The sequence below is a fragment of the Dasypus novemcinctus genome, chromosome 3 (genome assembly GCF_030445035.2).
Source record: "Dasypus novemcinctus isolate mDasNov1 chromosome 3, mDasNov1.1.hap2, whole genome shotgun sequence".
In the NCBI taxonomy this organism is placed as follows: Eukaryota; Metazoa; Chordata; class Mammalia; order Cingulata; family Dasypodidae; genus Dasypus; species Dasypus novemcinctus.
In genome coordinates, this window is record NC_080675.1 from 129595055 (window position 1) to 129616452 (window position 21398).

Here is a 21398-nt window from a genome sequence, read left to right on the forward strand (position 1 = left end):
TAACATGTTAATTTTATTCAAGTTCTATATACTTATAATTCGTCTTATAATTAGCACTATACAAATTAACAATGCTTATATCTTCCTGGTCAACTATGTTTATTTTTCATTTTAAAATTGCCTTCTATTTCTAGTAATTCTTTCTGCCTTGCATTTATTTGTTTGGTATTAATATAAAAGTAAAGCTACACTAGCTTTTTTGAAGGGGGATTAGTATTGGTGTGGTATATCTTTTTCCACTCTTTTATTTGAATCCTGTTGTTTTAGATGTGTTTCTTATAAACATCATATAGTTATATTTTGTTTATTGAACCCAGCTTGAATCTTTTCCCTAGAATATTAAATCTATTTATGGCTTTAGATATTACTGATACATTTGAATTTAAATTTATCATATCATTTTATGAGTTCTACCTGTCCCACCTTTTTTTTGTCCCACTTTTTTATTGTTTCTTTTTCTTTCCTCTCCTGATTTCTTTTAAAAATATTTTATATTATTATTATTTTTTTAGTTTGGAAGTTATACATGAGGTTTCTTTTTTTTAATGGTGACACTAGAAATTTAAAATGTTATCCAACTTAAGAAAGTATAAAGTTAATCAATACCTTTATTCTCTTGCACACGACAAGTTTCTGAGACCACATTAGTTTTATTTTCCCCCATCTCCATTTATATGTTGTTGAATACCTTAGTTCTGTCTCGTAATTTTCTTTTGCCTCACATTATTATTTCTCTTAAATTCAGTCATTTGTTCATTTAGATTAATCCATGTATTTAACCCTCCATCTTCCTTTTTGGTCTTTATTTCTTCTTGCATCTTAAATCTTCCATTTGGAATTACTTTTCTTTTACCTGAAGTACACATTTTAGAATTTTCATTAATGTGGGACTGGTGGTTGCAAACCTCTCAGTTTGTATCTCTGAAAATTCTTAGTTTGCCATCATTCTCAAAAACGTTTTCTATTCCCAATTCTTTTTTTTTTTTATTGATTTTGTAAAAATATTACATTAAAAAAATATGAGGTCCCATTCAACCCCACCACCCCCACTGCACCTCTCCCCCCCCCAGCAACACTCACTCCCATCATCATGACACATCCATTGCATTTGGTAAGTACATCTCTGGGTATCTCTGCACCTCATGGTCATTGGTCCACATCATGGCCCACACTCTCCCCTATTCCATCCAGTGGGCCCTGGGAGGATTTACAATGTCCGGTGATTGCCCCTGAAGCACCATCCAGGGCAACTCCAAGTCCCAAAGGCGCCTCCACATCTCATCTCTTCCTGCCATTCCCCATACCCATCAGCCACCATGTCCACTTTTCCAACTCCAATGCCACCTTTTCTCTGTGGACCTTGGATTGGTTGTGTCCGTTGCACCTCTATGTCAAGAGGAGGCTCAGATTCCACATGGTTACTGGATGCAATCCTCCTGCTTTCAGTTGTAGGCACTCTAGGCTCCATGGTGTGGTGGTTGTCCTTCTTCAACTCCATCTTAGCTGAGTGAGGTGAGTCCAATAAATCAGATTGTAGGAACTGGAGTCTGTTGAGGCTCAGGGCCTGGCTATCATATTGTCAGTAAAAAGATTCAATCCCCTAAATATATCTTAAACCCCAATACCAACTACAATTCCAGTAAAGTAGCATGATAGTCTTATGAAAAGAGATCCCCTCTGGGTCCAGTTTCATCACGCAGAAACACCAGCTCCAAAGAAGGGCCATCTGACATGGCAGTGAACCCTATCTGCCATGACCATAGAACCCGTGGGTCCCTTTAGCCCTCAAAGGAACCAATACCTGGGGATTGTATCTACTTTATCTGTCTCTTAGACTCTGCTCAGCTGTGCATAAGGGCAATCCTTCTGACAGCCTCCAGACTCTTTTTTTTTAGAGACTCATAGCCATATAAACTCATTTCTCCTTTCTATGTCCCCCTTACATTAGGTCAAACAGCATTTTAAAGTCATATTATTCTATGTAGACAGGGATATTCTACTGATCTGCATCGAACCTTCAATTCAAGGTCATTTTCCAGTTGCATTATCAGTTGTTAGTTGATAGTGATCCCTCGGTGCCAGGGAGGCTCATCCCCAGGTGTCATGTCCCACGCTGGGGGGAAGGCATTGCATTTAGATGCTGAGTTAGGCTTCGAGACTGGCCACATTTGAGTAACATGAAGGCTGTCAGGAGGAAATTCCCAGGCACAGTGCTGCTCTAGGCCTTGTTCTTATTTCAGGCATATAGGCTCACAAGCATAGTCATTAGTATCAGGGGCTCACTGTTGGATCCTCATTCCTTCTCCGTCCTTGCCGCTGCACTTGGGGGACTGCCGCTGCTCCCCTAGGGACCATGGCACAGCACCCCCTGCCAGGGACCCAGTACCCCCTAGCTGTAGTTTTTAATTGTTGCCACTATGAGTATATCCAAACATTACCATGCACCCTGGACATATGCCCTGTATAGCTCCCTGTCAGCCATATATCCCCTGTCAATAGTATCCCATACCAGTATTCCTCCACTGCCATTGTTGGACCACTCTGGGATCCAGAACTTCCTGAATATTGAAGCCCCAATATCATGTCAGGATCTCTTACTAGCAAAATGGGATATAGCGATGGGTTTAAAGGTTAGATATAGAATACATGTTGACTTATTCCCAATTCTTGATACAACTTAGATTTCTAAGTTGAAGATATTCTATTATCTCTGACTTCCATTGTTACTCCTGAAAAGTCAGTCATAAGTGTAACAGTTGTACTTACGAAGGTAACCTTTTATATCTGGGTGCCTGTAAGACTTTCTCTTTCCCTTTGGTGACCTGCATTTTCATTATGATATACCTAGATTGTGATTTTTAAAATTTATCCTATTTATTCTATTTGAATCTGTGGATTGTTGTCTTTCATCAGTTCTAGAAAATTCTTAGCCATGGTATTTTCAAACATTGCCTCTGTTCAACTCTTTCTTTTCCTTCTGGAATCCTGATAAATGCATATTAGACCCTTTTACTTTATCCCCATGTGTATTCATCAAGGTTCTCCATGGAAACAGAACTTACCAGACATATATATGAGATTTATTATAGGAATAGGCTCATACAACTGTGGGGATTGGCAAGTCCGAATTCCACAAGGAAGGCTGCAAGCTGGAAACTCTGATGAAGGTCTCAATTAATTCCCCACGAGAAGCTGACTGACTGAAGTAGAGGTGAAAATTCTTCCTCTGACTGCTGAAATCATCATTTCTTCCTTTAAGGCCTTCAATTGATTGGATGAGACTTCCCTCATTTTTGAAGGCAATCTCCTTTGTTGATTATAGATGTAATGAGCCATGGATACAACCAACTGACTGATGACTTAAATTCCAGAAATATCTTTGCAGTAACAATAAGACCAATGCTTGCTTGACAGAACAACTGAACACCATAGTTAGCCAATTTATCACATGAACTTAACCATTACATGTTATAACCCCATTTAGCTTATCTTTCATATTTTATGTCTTTTTGTCTTACATACTGCATTCCAGATAATTTTTCTAACTTATTTTTCCTCTTCCCTCCCTCCCTCCCTCCCTTCCTACTTTCCTCCCTTCTTTCCTCCCTTCCTTCCATCTTTCAGTCTTTCTGTCTTTTTCAGTGGACTCTAATCTTCTGATAAATTTGTCCACGTTTTAAATTATGGTTACTATGTGCTTTATTTTTTTATTTTTTATTTCTAGAAGTTTCTTTTCAGTCTTTGGGTCTGTTTTCTTTTTTCTTTTTTTTAAAGGTTTATTTATTTTATTTATCCCCCCCCCCCCCCCCAGTTGTCTGTTCTCTGTGTCTTTTTGCTGCCTGGTGTTCTTCTTTGTCCACTTCTGTTGTTATCAGCGGCACGGGAATCTGTGTTTCTTTTTGTTGCATCATCTTGTTGTGTCAGCTCTCCGTGTGTGCAGTGCCATTCTTGGCAGGCTGCACTTTCGTGCTGGGTGGCTCTCCCCACGGGTTGCGCTCCTTGTGCATGGGGCTTCCCCACTCAGGGGCACCCCTGTGTGACACGGCACTCCTTGTGAGCATCAGCGCTGCATGTGGGCCAGCTCCACACGGGTCAAGGAGGCCCGGGGCTTGAACCGCAGACCTCCCATGTGGCAGACAGATCCTCTAACCACTGGGCCAAGTCTGCTTCCCAAGAGTCTGTTTTCTTGTAACCTATTCTTTACAGAAAATTTCAAACGTATCTTCATTTCTTTAACGATGATAGGTACCCATATCCTTGCCTTTTTAACTTTTAGAGGCTGCCTACAATAATGATAATTTTTGTGAATTCAGAAGAAAAAGAAATCACTGAGTTGATTCAGTTTGGAAAGTTTAATGGTAGAAGAATGATTTAAAGTGCAAGGTAGACCAATCAGTTTTGATGTAACGGAATAAAAATATTTCATTAATTTTCATGGCTTCACCTTTATTCAGCTTATGATCAAATCTGCGTGACTGGTATCTATTTTGAGATATGAATCTATAGCGTTTTCATTTCTGTATTTCCCTTTCCCTTCCATTCAAGCATGTAGCTCCATGACTATTACCTCTGAGGAGGTATGCAACAGAAGAAAAAGTGGAAATAGCCTAAAAGTTTCCTTGGCTCTTCTGTTCCGAGTGTAATCCCCTTGAAAAACTTAAAAGAGGAACTTTAAAAAAAAAAGAAAAGAAAATTCCCAGGCATAAGCACCATGTCTGGGAAAAAAACCAAAGATCTATCTCAGTCTAAATGATACTCTCTAGAACTGAGCGTAGGAGATGAAAAGAAGATCTGTAGGGCCCGGAGCTAAGACACTGGGGTACCAAGCAGAGAGACAGCAGAGAAAAAGCAAAGAAAAAGAAATGGCTACTTGGAGCATTTAGCTCTAGATGGGACATAGGAAGTTAAAATTTTTTTTCTGGATCTTGGAGGCATAAAAGCAGCAGAGAGCTTCTACAATTGGAGAGACCATGGAAATAGAATAATGCACTCCTGGTGGTAACTATACAAATTTCTCCTCCTTGATTTGGCACTGTATGAGACCCTGAAATTACAGTAAAATTCAGGGAGAAGGGCATTTGCAAGAAGAGCTGAAATCAATTTTCCTGTAGACCCTGTGGAATGGTGGCACAGGGTCAGAAAGTAAGATGAATTGTAGAAAAATAAAGTAAGTGATATCTTACTTGGCCGAGTTTCTGACTGACATTAAAATTACTGCAACTTAATCTCCAGTTCTTATATTTTTGTAAAATTCTGCCCCAAGTGCTTACTTCAAATTTCTGATTGGGTCTTCCGCTATCACCTCAAATTTGGCATATTTATAATCTTTACCATTAGTTTTCCCACTGAGGCAGATCTAGCTGAGACATACTCCCTTTCCTGTGATCAGGGAAGAAATCCAGGGATAGTAAGAAGCAACTTGAGCAGAGTGTCCTTTATTATTACTAATGTCAGAATGCTTTGTAATTTAGCCCGGGTTGAGAATGCTATGTTCTTTAAACATAAGACTTGAGTCATTTGTTTGCAATAAATAAGATCAAAGTTATGCTGATAGGAGAAATATGACTCTTTTGTGCAGAGATTTTGTGTTAATAAGAATTGAATTTTAGGATGTATAGGTACTTGATTACCATTATTTTAGAAGACTCTTAGACACACCTGGAGTGAAAATCTCCTACTTCAATTCTTTCCCCCATTTTCAATGGGACAAAACTGTCAGGAGTTGTGAAGAATCTATATTTTACTTTACTTGCATGCTGACAAATTAGCCTGCCACAATTTGAGGGTCGCTGGCAGAAGACACAAGACTCCTGGGTCAGGATGTTTTGCTTACAGCACAGTAAACAGCATGAGTTTTATGTCTGCATTGGTTCACCTTGTCCACAAGTTCCATGGGGGTCCTAAGGTGTTGGGATCAGGTGGACTTTGTGCATGCAATAGATTTGCATCATGGCCAAGGAAACTTGATTTTAGGAAACCCAACTTTTTAGAAGGGGGGACAAGCAAGCCTACCTAACATTTGCCTCGACTTTCTTTCTTTCCTTGCTTTTCTTTTTTTAAAAAAATTTTTAAATTAGGAAAGTTGTAGCTTTACAAAAAAAAAATCATGTAAAAATACAGCTTTTCCATATACCTCCCCATTATTAACATCTTGCATTAGTGTGGTATGTTTGTTACAATTGAAGAAAGAATATTGTACTATTAACTGCAGTCCATAGATTACATTAGGGTACTTTTTTCCCTATATGTCACCCTGTTATTAACACCTTGTCTTAGTATGGTAAATTTGTTATAATTCATGAAAGGTTGTTTTAATAAATGTACTATTAACTGTTGTCCGTCATTTACAACAGGGTTCACTGTGTTGTTCAGTCCGTTTTTTATCTTTTAATTTTTTCCTAGTAACATATATACAACCTAAAATTCCTCCTGTTAAAAACATTTACATATGTAATTCAGTTCTCTCAATTATGCTCACAATATTATGCTGCCTTCACCACCATCCATTTCCAAAACTTTACAATTAACACAAAGAGAAATTAAGCATTAACTTTCCATTCCCTACCCCAACCCAGCCCCCTGGTAACCTATATATATTCTAGATTCAAACTCTATGAATCTGTTTCTTCTAATTATTTCATGACAGTGAGAGAATACAATATTTCACTTACTATATCTATCTTCTTTCACTCAAAATACGTCTTCTAGGTTCACCATGCTGTTGCATGAACTAGAACTTCACGCTTTTTAAATACTAAATAATATTCCAATGTACATATATTTCACATTTTGTTTATTCATTCATTGGTTGATGGACACTGGGGTTGCTTCCATCCTTTGGCAATTGTGAATAGTGCTGCTATAAACATCAGTGTACAAATATCTGTTCGTGTCCATGCTTTTAATTTTTTAAGGTATATACTTGGTAAGGATAGTGCCAGGTCATAGAGTAATTCATACTTAGCTTTCTGAGGAACTGCCCAACTGTCTTCCACAGTGGCTGCAACATTTTATATTCCAACCAGCAATGAATGAGTGTTCCTATTTCTCCACATCCTCTCCAATACCTGTAATATTCTGTTTTCTTTTTAAATAGTAGCCATTCTTTTGTATGTGAAATGATATCTCACTGTGGTTTTGATTTGCATTTTTCTAGTAACTAAAGATGGTTGAGTATCGTTTCATGTGATTTAGCCAATTTTAGTATATCCTCCTTGGAGAAATGTCTATTCAAGACTTTTGTCCATTTTTAAAATGGGTTGTTTGACTTTTTATTGTTGAGTTGTGGAATTTCTTTATATATTCCAAATATTAAACAATTATTGGATGTGTGGTTTCCAAATATTTTCTCCCATTGAATAGGTTATCTTTTCACTTCCATGATAAAGTCCTGTGATGCAAAAAGTTTTAAAAATTAATGAGGTACTATTTATCTATTTTTTTCTTTAGTTGCTTGTGCTTTGGGTGCAAAGTCTAAGGAAACATTGCCTAACACAATATCCTGAAGATGCTTCTCTATTTTTCTTCTAGGAGTTTTATATTCCTGGATCTTATATTTAAGTCTTTGAAACATTTCGAGTTAACTTTTGTGTATGGTTTGAGTCAGGAGTCCTTGTGGTTTGAGTCAGGGGTCCTTGCTCATTCTTTTGCATGTGGATATCCCGTTCTACCATCACCATTTGTTGAAGAGACTACAATTTCCCAATTAAGTGGACTTGGTGGCCTTGTCAAAAACCAATTGGCCCATCAATATGATGGTCTATTTCTGAACTCTCAAATTAATCCCATTTGTCTTTAAATCTATCCTTGTGCCTGTGCCATGCTGTTTTGACCACTGTAGTTTTGCAATAAGCTTTAATGTCAGGAAATGTGAGTCCTCCAATTTTGTTCATTTTCTAAATTGTTTTGGCTATTTTGGGCCCCTTACTCTTCCAAATAAATTTTCTAATTGGCTTTTCCATTTCTGCGAAGTAGGCTGTTGGAGTTTTGATTGGGATTGCATTGAATCAGTAAATCGTTTTGGGTAGAATTGCCATCTTAATAATGTTCAGTCTTCCAATCCACGGAGCATGGAATGTCCTTCCATTTATTCAGATCTTTGATTTCTTTTAGCAAAGTTTTGTAGTTGTCCACACATAAGTCCTTTATATCCTTGGTTAAATTTATTGCTATATATTTGATTCTTTTAGTTGCTATTGCAAATGGAATTTTTCCCTTCATTTCCTCCTCAGATTGCTCATTACTAGTGTACAGAAACACTACTGATTTTTGAGTGTTGATCTTGTACCCCACCATGTTAATAAATTCATTTGTTAGCTACAGTAGCTTTCATGTAGATTTTTCAGGTCATTTTATATATAGGATAATATCATCTGAAAATAGTGAAAGTTGTACTTTTTCCTTTCCAATGTGGATGCCTTTTTTTTTTCTCTTGCCTAACTGTACAGTGTTGAATAACTGTGGTGATAGTGGGCAGATTTGTCTGGTTCAAGGTATTAGAGAGAAAGATTTCAGTTTTTCACCATTTAATATAATGTTAACTATGGGTTTTTCATATATGTCCTTAATCATCTTGAGGAAGTTTCATTCTATTCTTATTTTTCTAAGCATTTTTTTTTAACAAGAAAGGATGTGGGCTTTTGCCAAATGCCTTTTCTGTAACAGTTGTGAAGATCTTGCATTTTTCTCCCTTCATTTTGCTAATGTGATGTATTATATAAATTGATATTCTTTTGTTGAACCACCCTTGTAAACCTGGGATAAAATCCACTTGATTATGACATATAATTCTTTTAATGTGCTGTTGAATTGGATTTGCAAGTATTTTGTTGAGAATTTTTACATCTATTTGTTAAAAAAATAAGCCTGTTCTTTTCTTTTCTTGTAGTATTTTATCTGGCTTGATATGATGGTGGTTTTGGCCTCATAGAACGAGTTAGGTAGGGTTCCCTCCTGTTCAGTTTTTGGAAGAATTTAAGCAGGATTTGTGTGTTTGGTAGAGTTCACCTATAAAGCCTTCTGGTCCTGGGCTTTTCTTTGTTGGGACATTTTTGATGACTGAGTCAATCTCTTTACTTGTAATTGGTCTGCTGAGATGAGCAATTTCTTTGATAATCAGTGTAGGTTTTTAGGAATTTGTCCATTTCATCAGGTTTTCTAATTTGTTGGCATACAGTTGTTTACAGTATCTTCTTATGATTCTTTCTATTTCTGTGGGGTCAGTAGTAATAACCTCTCTCTTATTTCTGATTTTACTCATTTGTGTCTTCTCTCTCTCTCTCTCTCTCTCTCTCATCGGTCTAGCTAAGGGTTTATCATTTTTATTGATCTTTTAAAAAACCAACTTTTTAAAAATGATCTCTTGTTTTTGTTATTCCATCTATTTCTATTCTAAACATTGTTATTTCTTTTCTTCTCATTGCTTTGGGTTTAGCTTGCTGTTGTTTTTCTAGTTCCTCTAGATATGCATGTATGTCTTTGATTTTTGCTCTTTCTTCTTCTCTAATATAAGTGTTTGGGGCTATAAATTTCACTCTCAGCACTGCCTTTGCTGCATCCCATAAGTTTTGATTGATTGTGTTTTGTTTTCTTTTGTTTCAAGATATTTACCTTGTAATTCTTCTTTGACTCATGGTTGTTTGAGTGTGTTATTTAATTCCATATATTTATGAATTTTTCAGTTCTATGCCTGTTATTGACTTACAGCTTCATTTCATTGTGCTCAGAAAAGATGCTTTGTAGATTTTCAATTTTTAAAATTTGAGACTTGTTCTGTGACCCCACTTGTGGTCTATCTTGGAAAATGATGCGTGTTCACTTAAAAAGACTGTGTGTTCTGCTGTTTTGGAATGCAATGTTTTGTATATGTCTGATAGCTCTAGTTCATGTATCATGTTATTCAAGTAGTCTGCTTCCTTATTGATCTTCTTTTTAGATGTTCTGTCTATTGATGAGAGTGGTATATTGAAATATCCAACTATTATTGTAGAGATATTTATTTCTCACTCATTTTTGCCAGTGTTTGCTTATGTATTTTGGAACACCACAGTTAGGTGCCAAAATATTTATAATTGCTATTTCTTCTTGGAGGATTGACATTTTTATTAATATATAGTGTACTTCTTTGTTTGCTATAACGAATTTTGATTTAAAGTCCATTTTGTCTGATATTAGTACAGCTACTGCAGCTCTTATTTGCTTACTATTTGCATGGAATATCTTTTTTGATCCTTTCACTTTCAACCTATTAATGTCTTTGGAGCTAAGGTTAGTCTCTTGTAAACAACGTAAAGTTGGGTCATGCTTTTTTATCCATTCTGCCAATCTGTGTCTTTTAACTGGGGAATTAAATCCATTAACATTCAGTGTTATTACTTTAAAGGCAGTACTTCAGCTATTTTGTCCCTTGCTTTTTATATGTTATATTTTTTGTCTCTCTTTTCCTTTATTGTCTCTTTTGCTGTATGTTTGTAACGTATTTGATTGATTCTTTTCTCATTTCTGTTTCTGCATATATTTTTAAAAGATTTATTTATTTATTTAACCCTCTTCTCTCTCCCCTCCCCCTTCTATTTTTGCTGTCTGTGTCCATTCATTGTGTTATCTTCTGTATCTATTTCTCTTTTTGTCTTCTCTTCTCATTTTTTCTCCTCTAAGATTCACTGGAATTCAATCCTGGGGACATCTGATATGGAGAGTTTCCCTGTCAATTGTGCCACCTCAGTTCTTCATCTCTGCTGCACTTCACTTTGACCCTCACCTTTGTCTCTCTTTTGTTGTGTCATCATCTTGCTGCATGACTCACTTGCCCGGGCACTGGCTCACCGTGTGGGCACAGGTTCACTACACAGGTATGCTTCCTCTTTTTCTTTTCCACCAGGAGGCCCCAGGGATCAAACCCAGGTCCTCCCATATGGTAGGTGGAAGCCCTATCACTTGAGCCACACCTACTTCCCTCTGTATATTTTTAAAATACTTTCTTTGTGGCTATCTTGGGTTTATATTGCACAACCTACATCCATAATCTACTAATTTGAAAATATATAAATTTAGCTTCATTAGCATACATGTTCTCTGCTTCCACATTATTCTATTTCCCCTCTCTGTGCTGTTTTTGTCCCACATTATCTCTTTACATTTTCCCATCCATTGTCAAGAAATATGCCTTTTTGTTGTTCAATTGTATTCTGACTTATATAGAATTAAAGAATAGTGTTGAATATTGAGGATAGAGTACTATTGTGTTTTGTACTTACCCTTACTTCATTTCTTCACTGTACTCCAAACTACTCTCTCCTGTGTTTTCCTTTCAACCTTCAGAACTCCCTTCAGTAATTCTTGTGGGGCAAGTCTTTTGTTGACAGACTTTTTCAGTTTCTGCTTATCTGTGAATATTTTAAACTCTTCCTCATTTTTGAAGGACAGTTTCGCAAAATAAAAATATTTTGGCTAGCAATTTATTTCTTTCAATACCTTAAGTATATCATACCACTGCCTTCTCACCTCCACGGTTTCTCATTAGAAATCAGTACTTAGTTATATTTAGTATCATTTGTATGTGATGAATTGCTTTTCTCTTTCTGCTTTCAGAATTCTGTCTTTATCTTTGGCATTTGACATTCTAATCAGTATATGTCTCAGAGTAGGTCTACTAGGGTCTATTCTGTTTGGAGTACATTGTGTTTCTTGGGCATGTATATGTATGTCTTTCATAAGCGTTGGAAAATTTTCAGTCATTATTCCCTCAAATATTCTTTCTGTCACTTTTCCCTTCTCTTCTCTTTCTGATACACCCATGTGTATCTTTGGAAGCTTTATGCTGTCACTCCAATCCCTAAGACCCTGCTCAAATTTTTCTATTCTTTTCCTCTATCTGTTCTTTTGACTGTGATTTTTATTGTCCTATTTTCCAGTTCACTGAATCTTTCTCCTGCCTGTTCAAATCTGCTTTTGTATGCCTCCAGTGTATTTTTAATCCCCATTATTGTGCTTTACATCCCCATAATTACTACTGTTTCTTTTTAAACTTTCAGTTATGCTTACCCATTTGCTTCTCCCTTCCCCTGAGATGGCTCCCTCTTCTGTCCGCTCATTGTCTGCTCACTGTGTCTGCTCATTGTCTCTGCTCATTGTGTCTGTTTATTGTGTCTGCTCATTGTCTGCTCTTCTTTAGGAGGCACAAGAAACCAAACAAAGGACCTCCCATGGGAAGGTGGGTGCCCAACCCCTTGAGCCATATCTGCCTCCCTGCTCATTGTGTCTTTTCATTGCATCAGCTCATTACATCTGCTTGTCTTCTTTAGGAGGCACCGGGAACCCAACACAGGATCTCCAATTTGGGAGGCAAGCACCCAACTGCTTGAGCCATATCTGCTCCCCCATTTACTTTTTAATATCATTTAACACTATAGCCTTATTTTCCTTCATCTCCTTGAATTGATATGAGAGTCATTTGCACTTCTTTGATTAGTTGTTTCAAATTTTGTGTCTTCTCTGATGTTTTAATTTGTTTTCTTTTCTGAGCCATATCTTCCTCTTCCTAATATGGCTTGTAGTTTTTTGGGCAGTGTTAAATCTGAAGGTCAGTCTCTCCCACTTGCCCAGGGTTTTATTGTTGATTGGCTTTGTGCTAAATCTTTTCTTTGGGAAATGGACTTGGCCCAGTGGTTAGGGCGTCCGTCTACCACATGGGAGGTCCGCGGTTCAAACCCAGGGCCTCCTTGACCCATGCGGAGCTGGCCCATGTACAGTGCTGATGCACGCAAGGAGTGCCATGCCACGCAGGGGTGTCCCCCGTGTAGGGGAGCCCCACACGCAAGGAGTGCGCCCTGTAAGGAGAGCCGCCCAGTGCGAAAGAAAGTGCAGCCTGCCCAGGAATGGCGCTGCCCACACTTCCCATGCTGCTGATGACAACAGAAGCGGACAAACAAGACGCAACAAATAGACACAGAGAAAAGACAACCGGTGGGGGGGGGAGTTAAACAAATAAATAAATCTTTAAAAAAAAAAAAGTAAATCTTTTCTTTGATACTTGGTCCAATTCATTCTAGAACTTTAGAAAGTTCATGTTTAACTTCTCATATTTCCTCAGCTCTTCATCATCCGATTCTTGTCCCAGATGTGTGGTCAGGTAATATTTTTAAGAATGCACTTTTTGTGCAGTGCTTTCACGTCCAGGAGAAAGCTTCCTTTCTTCTTTTCCTTCTCTGGGAATCTTGTTATGTTCTGTTTGTTTTTGTGCAAGAATTTTCTCCCCAGCCCCTATGATTGGTTTAAATGGTCTCCCTCACTAAATTTTCCTTGGGATTTGTTCTTTTTTCAGTTGATTCTGAGCAGACACTTTTCCAGTGGTTGCCTTATGTCACCATGTTCATGATGTCACTCTGACATTCTTTATTATTTTGGACAGCAAACAAATCTATCCTCTGATCTAGATGGAAACACAACCTCTACCCTCCAAGGATGGACTGTCCTTGAAAAGATAATCCAAAGAAAATGTAGTCAGTGCCTCTGCTTGCAAGGCACACAGAAATGTAAGAGATATCTAGAGAATTTTCTCCCAACACAGACCATATCCTTGACTCCCTAACTTCTTCACCCATCCCCTCCTCATCCAGACCTAGAAGATGCTAAGACCAGAATTCATTCCTCACTTTCATAGAGCTAACAGGAACCTAAAAAGGAAGAATGACATTAATTCTAAGCATACTAAAGGTAAAAAAACTTCAGTTCAAAGAAGAGGTCAAGAGTTGATGAGTCTTATAGGCACAGGTGGTAGAGACAAGGGAAATGGGGAGGCAGACACTTTAGAATATGCTTATGGGCATGAAGAATAGGCTAAAGATAGGAACATTTTCAAAGAAAAGGGAAGTGTTTGACCACCAACTAAAGAGAGTTAAACTTTATATAAGAATAGAGAGCAAATTTGAAATATTAGAAGGCTCATGCCACATTTCCTATTATCACCAACCACCTCACCCCCATCTCAGTAAAATCTCTATGTTGTTCTCGTTTATTGGGCAGAAACACACATAAACAACTAAAGGAAATTAAGAAAATGCAAAACAAAATAAAGAGATAAACATTATAAAAAGGAATTAAACAAAAATTGTGGAGCTACAAAAAACTGATTGAAATGAAAAACTCACTAAGTGGATTCAACAGCAGATTTGTAAGGCTGGAAGAAAGGGTCAGAAAATTTGAAGATAAGACAATTGAAATTATCCAGTGCAAGAAGCAGAGAGAAAAATTTGTGAATAAAAATTAAGGAGTCTGATGGACATGTGAGATACAATCAAGCCTACCAATGGATGCATTATTGAGGTCCCAGAAGGAGAGAGAAAGGGGCAGAAAAATATTTGAAGAAATAGTGGCTGAAAACTTCCCAAAGGTATTGAAAGACATGAATGTAAATATCCAGGATGTTCAATTAACTCCAAGGAGGATAAACTGTAAGAGATATACAGTAAGACATATTATAGCAAAATTGTCCAAATCCAAAGACAAAGAGAGGATTTTGAGAACTTCAGGAGAGAAACGACTTGTCACATACCGTGAATTTTTCATCAGAAACCATGGAGGCAGAAAACAGTGGGATGACATACGTAGAGTTCTTTAAATAAAAATCCAACCTGTCAACCAAGAATTCTATATTTGGAAAAATTATCATTCAAAAATAAGGGAGAAATTAAGGCATTTATGGGAAAAAAGCTTAAGGAGTTCATTACCAGAAGACCTGCCCTACAAGAAATGATAAAGGGAGTCCTTTGGGCTGAAATAAAAGGGCATTGACAGTAACTAAAAAATATAGGTAGAAAAGAATATTGATAATGGTAACTAAGTAAATCCTGTACTTTTGGTTTGTAACTGCTTTTTCTCTATATATGACTTAACAGGAAAATGTGTAAAATAATATTTAAAAAGCTATGTTAATGGGTACATAATGTATAAAGATGTAATCTGAGGCAAAACAATATAAAGGGGAAGGTGAGGGATAAATATAAATAGACAGTTTTCATACTACTGAAACTAGGTTGGTACTAGTTGAACTAGGTTGTTATTAGTTTAAGATGTTAACGGTAATTACAAAGGCAACCATTAAGAAAATAGGAAAAATATAAAGGAAAAAAGAAGAGAATCAAAATGGTACATTATAAGAAAACAACTAAACACAAAAAAAGAGGCAGTAATGGAGTAATTGAGGACAAAAAAAAAAAAAAAAACAGAACAAAACCAAAACCCAACCATATGAGATATGCAAAACCATTAGCTACATGGAAGAAGTAAATCCATACTTTTCAGTTATTACTTTAAATGTCAATTAATTAAACTCCCCTATTAAAAGGCAGAGATTGGTAGATTGGATGCATACAAAATTCATCTATATATTGTCTATAAAAGACTCACTTTAGGTACAAAGACAGCAAGAGGTTAAAAGTAAAAATGTAGAGAAGTGGACTTGGCCCATTGGGTAGGGTGTTTGCCTACCACATGGGAGGTCCATGGTTCAAACCCTGGGCCTCCTTGACCCGTGTGGAGCTGGCGCATGCGCAGTGCTGATGTGCCAAGAAGTGCCGTGCTATGCAGGGGTGTCCCCTGCATAGGGGAGCCCCATGCACAAGGAGTGCACCCCATAAGGAGAGCCACCCAGCCGAAGGAAAGTGCAGCCTGCCTGAGAATGGCACCACACACACAAAGAGCTGACACAACAAGATGACGCAACAAAAAGAAACACAGATTCCCGGTGTCGCTGATAAGGATAGAAGCGGCCACAGAAGAACACACAGCCAATGGACACAGAGAGTAGACAATGTCGGCGGGGGGGGGGGGGGGGGGGTAGAGAAATAAATAAAAAATAAATCTTTAAAAAAAAAAGTAAAAATGTGGCTTTTCCAAAAAATTGAAGAGGAGGAAACATTGTTTAATTCATTCAATGAGGCTAACATCATCCTCATATCAAAGCCAGATAAAGATATCAGAACGAAAGTAAATTACAGACTAATATCTCTTATGAATATAGATGCAAAAATCTTCAACAAAATACTAGCAAACCAAATCCTACAGCACATTTAAAGAATTATACACCACAATAAATTGGGATTTATCCCATATATTCAAAGGTGATTCAACATAGGATAATCAATTAATGTAATTCACCACATTAACAGAATGAAGGCAAAAACCCACACTATCATCTTAGAAAAGGCATTTGACAAAGTTTAGCACTGCTTCTCAATTTAAAAAAAAAACACTTAAACTGGGAATAGTAGGAAACTTCTTCAGCATAATAAAGGACATCTATGAAAAACTCATAGCTAACATCCTATTCAGTGGTGAAATAATGAAAGCTTTCCCTCTAAGATCAGGAATAAGACAAAGATGTCCACTGTCACCATTGTTTTCAACATTGTACTGGAAATTCTTGCAAAAGCAATTAGGCAAGAAAAAACAAATAAAAGGGTTCTAAATTGAAAAGGGAGATATAAGACTTTCCCTTTTTTTGTGGCATAATTCTGACCCCCCATGCAGTAGGAGGATGCCCTATCCATTGGGCCAAGTCTGCTTCCCTCTATATACTATTAATGAGCAATCTAAAAGGAAAGCAAGGAAAAAAACCATTTACAATAGCAATTGAAAGACTGAGATGTAGGGATAAATTTCTCCAAGGATATAAAGGACTTATGCATGGAAAACTACAAAATATTGCTAAAAGAAATCTGTGATGCTTAGGCTTATGTGTTAACTTAGCCAGGTAATGGTGCCCAGTTGTTTGGTCAAGCAAGCACTGAGCTAATTGTAATACAAGGGTATTTCATGGACTTTAATCATTAGTGAGTTGATTGCATAGATGGCTGATTACATCTACAATCAACTGATGAGATTGCCATCAGCAATGAGTGACATCTCATCCAATCAGTTGAAGGTCTTAAAAGAGGAAATGATTTCACTATTCAGAGAGAGAACTCCCATCTCTACTTCAGACCACCAGCATCTCCTGGGAACTCATCAAGGACCATCATCAGAGCCCCTGGTTTGCAACCTGCCCTGTGGAATTTGGATTTGTGCATTCCCACAGTTGCATGAGACAATTTTATAAAATCTCACAATATTTACAAATATCCTGGCAGCAGACTTTGCCCAATGGTTAGGGCATCTGTCTCCCACATGGGAGGTTCGCAGTTCAAACCCCAGGCCTCCTTGACCCGTGTGGAGCTGGCCCATGCACAGTGCTGATGTGTGCAAGGAGTGCCGTGCCATGCAGAAGGGTCCCCCGCTTAGGGGAGCCCCACATGCAAGGAGTGCGCCCCATAAGGAGAGCCGCCCAGCACGAAACAAAGTGCACCCTGCCTAAAAAATGGCGCCGCCGACACGGAGAGCTGACACAACAAGATGATGCAACAAAAAGAAACACAGATTCCCATGCCACTGACAACAACAGAAGCAGACAAAGAAGACGCAGCAAATAGACACAGAGAACAGACAACCGGGGTCGGGGAGGAAGGGGAGAAAAATAAATAAATAAATAAATCTTTAAAAAAAAAACAAAAAAAACCCACAAAAAACAAATATCCCCTGTCAGTTCTGTTTCCTGAGTAAAACCTGATTAATACAAAATCAAAGACCTGAATAAGTGGAAGGACATTCTGTGTTCATGGATTTGAAGAGTAAATATTGTTAAGATACAAATTATACCCAAAACAATTTACTGTTTCAACACAATTCCTGTCAAAATTTCAGCAGCCTTTCCTCCAAAAAAGATATTCAAATGACCAATAAGCATATGGGAAGATGCTCAGCATCACTAGCCATTAAAGAAATGCAAATTAAAATTATAATAAGGTACCACTTCACATCCACTAGGATGGCTATTATTTTAAAAATGGAAAATAACAAGTGAGGTTGCAGAGAAATAGGCACCTTTGTGTATGACTGGTGGGAATGTAAAATGGTGCAGTCACTGTGGAAAATAATTTGACAGTTTCTAAGGAAGTTAAGTGGAGAATTAAAATATCACCAGGAAATTCCACTCCTAGATTCATACCCCAAAGAACTGAAAGCAGTTACTTGGACATATATTTCTACATCGATGTTCTTCACAGCATTATATACAATAGTCAAAAGAGGAAGCAACCTAACTGTCATCAGTAGATGAATGCATAAACAATATATGGTGGGTATATTTGTACAGAGGAATATGAAATATTTAGAGTAAGCAAATTTATAGAGACAGAAATTGGTATAGTGGTTATGGGGAGGGGGAAATGGGGATTTATCACTAAATGAGTATGAGTTTTGGTTTGGAATGATGAAAATAATCTGGAAATAGTGGTGAAAGTTACACAGCATTGTCAATGTATTTAATGGCAAATAGTTTTTCACTTAAAATGATTTTTATGTTGCATATTTATGTTCTATTACAGTTAAATAAATAATAATAGCAAAAAAAGATGAATAGAGTGGGATGCTTGAGATGGCAGGGGTGGTAGCTAGGACATGGGGTCAGAGGACTGTGAGAACCTGCCGACTGGCGCTTCCCTATCCACCGACATGACAGCCAAGCCATGGCGGGATCCTGGAGCACAGGGTCTTGTACTCGGTAGACTCTGTAAAGACAAATGCAAAACCTGCAGCCAGATCCCAAAGCCCAGTTCTCAAGTGTCTATGGAGCTCTCAAGAAAATTGTCAGGACCCAAGGCTTCTGGAGGCCCATGTGAGGCATCAACATCATAGTCATGGGCTCAGGGCCTTGCCCATACCATGTATTTTGTCTCCTATGAAAACATGAAAATGATGTTAAATGATGTTTACCACCACGGAGGAAACAGCCAGCTAGCCAATGGTACTTTGAAAGCATTTGGCTGGAGCTCTCTTCTTCAATAGACCCCTCCCAGGGTGCCATTCCCTGTGGTCCTGCAGCATAACCACTGTCTTTGGCTTGCTTGTTTAGCATGTGGAACTCCAGAGGTGTGTGTGTACAGGCACCAACACTTTTCTCCATTCCCTTCTTCCGTTTTCTGAAGCCTGAAGAAATTGGTGACAGAGGTGTTTTTGTTTTTTATTGAGGTGTGTGTGTGTGTGTTAACATTCAAAAGCAATTAACCATCAGACATGGGGAAAACCCCAAATGGAAACAAAACTTGATTGCTGGATTCAGGGGGAAAAAAATCTATCTAGACAGCTTTTTTGAGACTATTTAAAACTGATACAACAGGCCTCCACAACGTCAAGATCTAACTAAGCTTTAAAAGGGATAGCTGGGAGTATGGCTATGCCGTAATGAATCCAGCAGAGGTGATGAAGCAGCACGTGCGGATGTTTAACTCGCCCTACTGGTCACCCTTCAGCTGCCTCCGGACGGTGTGGAGGACTGAGGGCTTGGGGGAGTTACGCCACGCAGAGGACCATGAACATTCCTTTCCAGTCCATCCACTTTATCACCTACAAATTCTTGCAGGACTGGTCAACCTTCACCGGGGATACAACATGCAGTCTTCACGTTATCTCAGGGTGGCTGGCTGGGGCCACTGCCACGGCTGCCACGGCAGCCCTGGACGCCTGTAAGACGTGCCCAACACTTGGGAAAACATGGCTCTCTCCCTGGCCATCGTCAGCAGTTGCCTGTCAGGCATGGCCAGTGCTTTCTGGACAATGCACCAGCTCAACGGCCTGCTGGCTACTTCAAAGGAATGCAGGCCCGTTTCTTTTACCAGATGCCATCTACTGCCATTTCTTGGTCTATGTATTTTTCAAGTACTTCTTCATGAAGCACAGGTTGAACTCCATACTAGAGGAATAGACAGTGGGAAGTGATTCCAGAATCTTTTATTTTTAAAAGGCCCAGGTGCCTTAGAAAGAGGAAGAGGATGGAACAGCCACTTACCAAAAGGATACCTGCAGGGAGATCTAAAGTGGTGATGGAAGGGGCAAGACTTCAAAAAGGGAGGGAGAAATCCCTTTTTCTCTTCCTCCCCTAAAAGAACAACGCTTCTCTGCTTTCTTGCAGCAGTCTCCCTCCGCCCCACCCCGTTCCCCTTTTCTTACACAGGAGGGAAGAAAAGGTGTAGGGACTGAACACATTAAAGAAAAATTTTTATGTATGTAGAAATTCCAGTACACAGTATAAAATAGATAGATAACATTTGTCCTTTATTTTTCTATGTAAAGGTTATTTAAATTTATGTGTGTGCCTATGTGTGTGTACAAGTAATTTTACAGCTGGGAATATAAAACTGTTTGTAAAATACAGAGGACTGAATTCTTCTACCAGATTAAGCCAAAAGGCACCAAAGTAACTTGATTAAATTGCTGAATGTGACCTAAAATTGTCTTTCACCTGCCCAGGTGGAAGTTTCACTTTAATGTAAAATAATAAACATTGTTTTGTTTTATTTTTTAAAAAATAGCAAAATATGGCTTGAATCAGGAAAGCTGGAGATCCAATGGAAATAATGCTTAAAATAAGGAAATGTGCCCTTTCTACCACTTTCTTTTAAGATATTCAGATTATTGAATTAAAAGAATTGAAAATGCTTAATTTAGCTGGTTTAGGCAGGTTCGGCAATGTTTACTAAAGAAAATAGGACTCTGCAATCTTCTTTGGCTTCCATTTTATCTAGTAGTATTAAAAGGTAGAATTAACTGTATTAGAAAGAAAATTAAAGTCTCTGATAGTGAAGAAATGACAATGTACCTAGATGCTTAGATAAATTCAGAATTCTTCATTTATACATATTAGGATGTAGCTTGAGACATCTTTACAAAAACATGTGGAAGATCTTTTAGGTCAGAGATGCTGCAATTCTGAACAGTAGAGGGATGCTTTCTGCTTAGTCATGATCATGAAGTGCAATCTGTAACTTAAGGGCTATTGATGCTTGTTTTTTGGCGATAGTCGAGGGTTTCATTTATAATCTCGTAAAGATACTGTTTTAGTTTGCTAAAGGCTGTCAAGGCAGTATACAAGAAATGGGTTGGCTTTTATAGTGGAATGCATTGGGTTAAAAACCTACACTTCTGAGACCATAGAAGTGTCCCAATCAAGGCATCATATTGAGACAGCTGCAACTTGTCTCAGCAAGTTGCAGCTGTGGGTGATCAGGCACATGGCAGGCTATAATCATGGCTCTTCTGGTCTCTGCCTTCTCCTCCAGTTTTACTTTCTCCCTGAGCTCAGCTGTGGGTGATCAGACATATCTCTCATCTCTACCCTCTCCTCCGGACCTCATCTCTTTGAGCCTCTTGGGGGCCTCTTTCCATGCCTTTGTACTCCACTGATTCTAGTCTCTGGAACCTCTCTCTCAAAGTCTCAGAGTTTCTATGTCTCTGCCACTTTTTTCTGTATCTGAGGCTTTGATTCCTCCATTTATAAAGGACTCCAGTAAGAGGATTAAACCCATCTG

General features: G+C 38.1%; 1 pseudogene; it reads left to right on the forward strand.

Annotated features, from left to right (window-relative positions):
- Window positions 1–18486: 18486 nt before the first annotated feature.
- On the forward strand, window positions 18487–19763 carry LOC101421163 (mitoferrin-1-like; annotated as a pseudogene).
- Window positions 19764–21398: the final 1635 nt, after the last annotated feature.